The sequence below is a fragment of the Haliotis rufescens genome, unplaced genomic scaffold (genome assembly GCF_023055435.1).
Source record: "Haliotis rufescens isolate VD_foot unplaced genomic scaffold, xgHalRufe1.0.p SCAF_5, whole genome shotgun sequence".
Taxonomy (NCBI): domain Eukaryota; kingdom Metazoa; phylum Mollusca; class Gastropoda; order Lepetellida; family Haliotidae; genus Haliotis; species Haliotis rufescens.
In genome coordinates, this window is record NW_025964223.1 from 56273445 (window position 1) to 56281142 (window position 7698).

Sequence of the window (7698 nt, forward strand, 5' to 3'; positions counted from 1 at the left end):
AAAAGCAGCGTTAAACCCAACTCACTCACTCACTCACTCACTCACTTGGTGGCCTCGAATCCCAGGTTTATTCTGAGTGTCACCTGTGGATTCGCCAGTGTGTAAAATGTCAACGGCCTGTCAACCATTGTTTGTTGCTTAACACCTCACTCGACAAACCCGTGAAGATCCGGGTAGAGAATAGATCTTCAGCAACCCATGCCTACCGTAACAGGCGAATATGCTTGTCGTAAGAAATAACGGGATCGGGTGGTGAGGCTCGCTGACCTGGTTGATGCATGTCATCGTATCCCAATTGCGTTTATCGATGCTCATGATGTCAATCACTGGATTGTCAGGTCCAGACGCAATTATTTACAGACCGCCGTCATGCAGCTGGAATATTGCCGGCGTCAAAAAGACAAAAGATTAAAACAATGAAACTTCATGCATTTTCTGGTATGCCTGTTTGTGTGCGTTTGTAGAAATACCATACAATATCAGTGGATTAATCATAAGTTCGGATTCTTGTGATATTTCGAAATAATCGGATTCCAGACAAAGGATTTGATATAACGTTAATTCATCTCTAAATACTACTGAATATGCCGATTCCAGAATTGAAACACTATGTTAACAGCGTGCATGAGTGCATTGTTGAAATTGTGTTATTTCATGTGTGGGTGAATTTGGTTGCAAACTGCTTTGAACAGGGGTATTTGGCAGTGTATTTTATTGTTTAACAATGGTTGTAACTATGTTGCATTGTTTCTGTTGAGATTCGGTAGACGGTCATTGCATTGTGTTTGAACAGTGATTGGTGGTCAGGAATGTAGTATTATTTAATGGACTGATGAGGGCCCTGTGTAGAAGTTTCCAGTAGCTAGTTAGACGGTATACAATTGGACAAAAGCGTGTTTTAGGTATCTCTCACGTATTTCATTACATCGGGGCCAGCTTTCGTGTGAGAATCGCTCATCATCCCTGATTCCCTGCCCAGCGCTTCATGGAAGCTTGACCACTGTCGTCACTAGGTGAATATATATTATTATCACTGACTTTTGCTATCACCACCGTATTTTTATATTTGATACTGACCACGGCTATCACGTTATGTATTGCCATTGAATATTGTACCACCACTTTATTGTGAGGGGCGGTCGGGTAGCCTAGTGGTTAAAGCGTTCGCTCGTCACGCCGAAGGGTTCGATTCCCGACATGGGTACAATGTGTGAAGCCCATTTCTGGTGTTCCCCGCCGTGATATTTGTAATACATTTGTTATTCCCCTCTGAACGCTTGACGTGGGTTTCACCTGCATCACTTCGGGCTTTCCTCCCACATTAAGCTGACACGCCGCGATATAACTGGAATACTGTTGAAAGTGGCGTTAAACCCAACTCACTCACTCACTCTAAACGCTTTATGTGCGAGGAAACCATAAGGTGATGAAAGTCTAAACCGTTAACATGTGCCACTTCGGTTCAGGGGGCACGGGTGGCCTAGTCGTCTAAGGCGCCGCGATTCGCTGTGCAGGGTTGTCGCTCTTTGTCGTAAAGGCCACACTTAAACCCTGTGTCTGGTTGTATCGCGTTAACAGATGTGTCATCGTTCATACACTGCCCGGGCACGGGTGGCCCAGTGGTCTAAGGCGCCGCGATTCGCTGTGCAGGGTTGCGTTCCTTGGGTACGCCAAAAACATATGATTGTGGGTTCGAATCCCGGTTCGCCCCGATTATGTTTCTAGGTTTGTCAGCACCATACCCATGCTCGTGGGTTTCAGAGAAGTGGTAAACGTCTGAGACCTGCAATAACTTCGGGCTTTCCTCTCTCATTAATTATAAGCTGACACGCCGCGATATAACTGGAATACTGCTAAAAGCGGCGTTAATCCCAACTCACTCACACACTTCGGTCCAACCCATTAGCACAGTTACAGATAAGGCGCGGACGAACAAGAAGCATAAATACGGAGAACAGAAGGATCCCTTTCGCCCCACTGGTAATGTCCAATTTTAAGTTATATCGTACAAAATATAATGAGAAATGCTCAAATGGCTGACAAAGTCTTTTCAATTCTCACAGCTAGTTGTGGACTTGCTCAAATAGATAAGTATGGCTAAAATGAGTTGAAATGGTCGACGTTTCGAACTTCAAGAAACAGTCCATGTATCACCGTGTCTGTCACTCAAGACATCACCTTAGCAAATTAGCTTGGGCAAAGACTTGCTTTTGTTCAAATATTAGGGAAAAGCTTTAAAAAAACTCTAAAATTAGTTTTACCAATGATTTTTTTGTTATAAGCCCCAGACATAAATCTGTTGAAATTAGTTCTCAGTCGTATGAGCACATCTGATAACTGTCTTAATGATTTGTAAACGTGTTTCTCACTTCCTGAATTATGCATAGCCCAAATGCCAAAAGGCCTCTTATCTCCCCTGATGATCTTGTCTTTTGGATTCGAACCTCCGATCACAGGATCCTGGCAACTCAGTAAAGTGAAATGCGACGCTTTAGGCAACTTGGCCATCCCTGCTCCGCTGTTGTTTTGGGGAGGAGGGGAAATAGGGTTTAATGTCTCGTCCAAGATTATTGCACTTATACAGCGACGTACATGCACGTGTGTGTGTGTGTGTGGCTGCTTGTACTAGTCCGGACTAATGCCGATTTTATAATTTTAGCCCACTGAGATACCATGTCGCAGTTTAACATGAATACCCCACCCAGACACATCATATTGACTCCGAGCCGACCAGTCCTTGTTTTATCCCATTAATGCCGAGCGCCAGACAGGGTAACAACAAAGTACAATCTTTACGTCTTTTGGTATGATGCGGCCGGGGATCGAGCCCCGAACCTTCCGCCCTCCGGTCGGACGCTCTACCACTAGAGCACGGAGGCGGTCCTATTGCTGGTTTGGCAGTGTTGTGTATATGTGTATTTTCTGTAGTTTATATGTATTGTAATGAAATGTTGTTTTAATCTCTCACTGTGTTGCATTGAACTGAATAAACCTGTATAGCTGCTGTGTTCTTCATTTGTTCAACTTCTACCAGTTGTGGCGTTGGGTTGGTAGCTTGGGTCGGTCCTTTGTTTAATTCAGCTTTCGCCTGATTGGCCTTGTTTAAAATACTAACACCCAGCATTTGGTTTGGTTTGTTGTTGTTTTACGCCGCACTCAGCAATACTCCTGCTATATGTCTGTTTTGTTTTGTTGTTTAACGCCGCACTCAGCAATATTCCAGCTATATGTTTGGTTTGGTTTGTTGTTTAACGCCGTAATCAGCAATATTCCAGCTATTTGACGGCGATCTGTAAATAATCGAGTCTGGACCAGACAATCCAGTAATTGATATCATGAGCATCGATCCACGCAATTGGGATCGAAGACATGCATCAACCAAGTCAGCGAGCCTGACCACCCGATCCCGTTAGTCGCCTTTTACGACAAGCATAGTCGCCTTTTACGGCAAGAACGGGTTGCTGAAGACCTATTCTACCTATTCATTTAACCTGCGCACCGGCCACAAAAGCTTGACAATGTTGACAACCTAGAACAGTCATTGGCTTTGGATATTTTCATCTATGAGATTGCCCTTGTAGATACAGACATCATAGTCGGGTCAGCTTGTATTTGGGCAACTCATTTCGCGCCTAGTTTCACCCACAGAGGTGTTGGTTCTGACGATCGTCAATTAATCCTCCTTATAATTCATTGACCCGTGTTATTAATGCATTCCCTTGTTACACTTGTAAAACTCAAAGGCCTATGATTGTAGGGATCCAACTGGTATTTGGTTATTTGCTTTATGTCTATCTGTTTATTGCTTTTATGAGATTATAAAGTAATTAACCTCGAAAGACTTTGACTGATTTATTAACAGTAATCTTAATGTTGTTATCTCAGAACTATGGTCTTATAGCGGCACTCCGCTTATCTCGAACAACGGATAACTTCATTAGATGGTCCTCCATGACGTCGATGTTTCACTGCAATCATGATTCAATATTGTTTTGTGAATGAAATGTTTTATTTGAATCCAATAATAATCAGCCTTTTAGAATCAATCTGACGTGTATTTGTATCAGTTCAGTTTGAACAGGCTAAGGTACGCGACCCTGACGGCAACTGGCGTCCCACTAGACGGGATAAATCAGCCTTTTCAGACTTGCGACTATTTAGTTCAACTTCGCAGTGTTGTTATAATTGATGAACTATTTTGAAATATTGAACAGAACGCTTGATAAGGCGTTTATTCAATTACTGTTAACGAGACGGGCGATCCAAATTACACATGAACAAAAGCTTCACCTACATGTAGCTTGACAACGGTATAAGGATCTATACCGAAACGTCGCCTTCAAAGTAATTAAAGAAGTTGTTATCCATACGGTTCATTCGCAGGACGACGACCCCCTGTGTCGTATGAAAACAAACTAGCAAAAAGTGAGGTCGTCGTCCTGCGAATATTTTAATCCGCCAATCTAGTTAAACAATGGGTATCGAGTGGTATCCCCTCCTAAAACAACACCACACATCAAAATCGTACCGGCGGATCGTCGTCCTGCGAATTGAAAAATTCGAGGGGTCGTCGTCCTGCGAATACCCCATCCATACATTGTGTCTAATCCGTCAACTTCTCAGTAACGCCTATTAAACAATTAATAGCTTCACTGATGTTTTATTAGGGGATCACCGGTTATAGTATTTTCAAATTAATCTTAACCCACTAATGACGCATTACAAGTCAACATATCCGACGGACGCAACCAGTGTGAAACATTTTCATCAATATCGGTGAAGAGAACGTAAAATCTAAAAACATGCCCCAGTCTTTTACATTTACAGGGTAAGATTTTTCTTCATTCTTGATATCACATTTTATCATCCAAAACTGGCTCCCACAGGAGATATCTCTTGGGTGAAACCAAGCGATATCTACATTGTAGATATCGCTGCAATGAAAATGCATCACAATGCTTTGCTGACCATTGTGACATCGTTGGTTACCATGACGTCACAATCAAATGACATCACTAATGGCTCTACTACTGAAGCTGTTAGCAGTACTTTTTACACTTAAGACACTGCTTCTTGCTGTCTACAAACTGAAAAAGTTGAAAGAATGATGTTGGATGATAAATAATATCTCACCCTCGTGTCTTTTGATGTCAAATATATCAACACTCGTTGGTATAGCTGATATCACAAGGCGCTCGGGTGAGATTATCTATATAGAGAGCTTTGCGTTTTGCTGTGGAGTAATCACGGAATCACGACGTTGATTAAAAGTGTATTTGAGTACAGGCGTTTTCAGGTACAAGTCATTGAAAGATTAATGGAGAATACCATTGTTATAAATCGTCACTGTAAATACGATATCTTGATGGCTCAAGTAACAGACCAAATCCACGTATTGCCACAAACCTGCCTTGTGTGGACATTTCGACCATCTTATCAGGGCGGTCGGGTAGACAAGTGGTTAAAGCGTTCGCTCGTCACGCCGAAGACCCGGGTTCGGATCCCGACATGGGTACAATGTGTGAAGCCCATTTCTGGTGTCCCCCGCCGTGATATTGCTGTAATATTGATAAAAGCGACGTAAAACCACACTCACTCACTCGTCAATCTTATTAAGTTTTTTGTCGTTGTTGTTGTTTAACGCCGCACTCAGCAATATTCGAGCTGTATGACGGCGGTCTGTAAATAATAGTCTGGACCAGACAATTCAGTGATAGCCATCATAAGCATCGATAAACGCAATTGGGATCGATGACATGCATCAACCAAGTCAGCGAGCCAGACCAACAGATCCCGTCAGTCGCCTCTAACGACAAGCATAGTCGCCTTTCACGGCAAGCATGGGTTGCTGAAGACCTACTCTACCCCGGATCTTCACGGGTCCCATCTTATTTAGGATAACATTAGCTCTCTAACTGATATATAAGACTCATAATTCGAAATACATGAAGTGAAATTTCATTTACTACTTCATTGTAATAGCAGGCTCACTTATGATTCTAAGCGGTGGGTAGCCTTATGAAGTGTTCGCTCGCCACGCCAAAGTCCCGGGTTCGATTCCCGTAAAAGGTACAATATTTGAGGCAATTTAAAAAAAATAATTTTTGGTTATTGTTTGACGCCGTACTCAACACTATTCCAGCTATATGACGACGGTCTGTAAATAATCGGGTCTGGACCAAACAATCCATCATGAGCATCGATCCACGCAAACAGTGAGTTTGGTTTTACGCCGCTTTTAGCAATATTCCAGCAATATCATGGCGGGGGACACCAGAAATGGGCTTCACACATTGTACCCATGTCGGGAATCGAACCCGGGTCTTCGGCGTGACGAGCGAACGCTTTAACCACTAGGCTACCCGACCGCCCCTCATAATCATGAGAAATTCATTGAGAGTCCATTGTATGGGCTTGAGTAAATAGTGATGATACCAGATGATCACGAAAAGGATAACTTATCTTGTCCCATCGGTAGCCCCGTCACAAACACATGCAAAGGCAAATCAATTTTCCACCTAAAATGCATGAGAACGTAAGGTAGAAAATAGTGTCACTGATGAGTTAAATTTGGATCCTTTTGCATCTTTTTTCTCCGTATTGACGTATTGGGGAGGGAGGGAAGGGGGGTGGTTACAATTAGGTGACTAGACTGTGTCTTCGGTAAGCGGTTACGATGTTCACTTATTCGCATTGAGAACATTGTGTTGCACCAGTTATTGACTAATTAAACATTGGTACACGAAACTCGTTCAATAGAATGATTCGCATCTATTTAGTAAACTACAAGACGATGCGTCACAACGGCACTTTTACACAGATTTTCCATCATTATAAAAAAGTGATATATAAATATGAAGAGTACGTTATTTCAATATAGAAAACTAAACTGTGTCAAATTTGTTTCTAGTTTATAATATGAGGAATAATATAATTTTAGTTTTAGTGAATTAGGCGTATTACAAAAACTGATGACACGGACTCCATCATAAATATGGCATTATAAAATCCATAACAAATCCATTAATTGTGTACTCAGTAATTCAGACATCATTACAGAATATTCCCAACCGTGTAAACCTAGATCTAAGTATTGCTTCAATACGGTAACACATCCTCTCAAAGGCTTTCATCAATTTAACTCTTCCCAAAGGATTAAAACTGATGCACTCCAATCGACTGTCCAACAGGAGCTAATCCCCATGCGGAAGCAAACATGTAGGGACTTCCGGTTGTGATTGAAGTAATATTCTATAGAGCGCAATCAGAATCCCTCGGGAGTCATTCGGATCTCACCATAAACGTTACATCTCGTGTGCCTCGGACGATAGGTAAGAGAAAAGCACGTTTTCCATTCACTGACTTTAGATGACTGATCAAAGGGGGCGATCTGTACCTGTCTATTTCCGTGTGCAATATTAACAGATGGCTCTAGGGAAGGTGCGGTATTTAATCGTTGACAAGACCATTACAGATTGCAGCACATTGTTATATCTTGGATAAACTATAGACAGATCTGTTTGATTGGCGAAGCAGAATTTCAGGGTTTTTTAAAGTCATTAACGCTTATGAAATAATCCAGCTGCAGCCACAGGTTCAGCTGTGATAAGTGGATGGCTGTGTGGTTCTCGCACACTGCTCTCTCATCTCTCATTTAATGACATTTTTATTATAATCGAGACGTGTGCCTTATTTGGA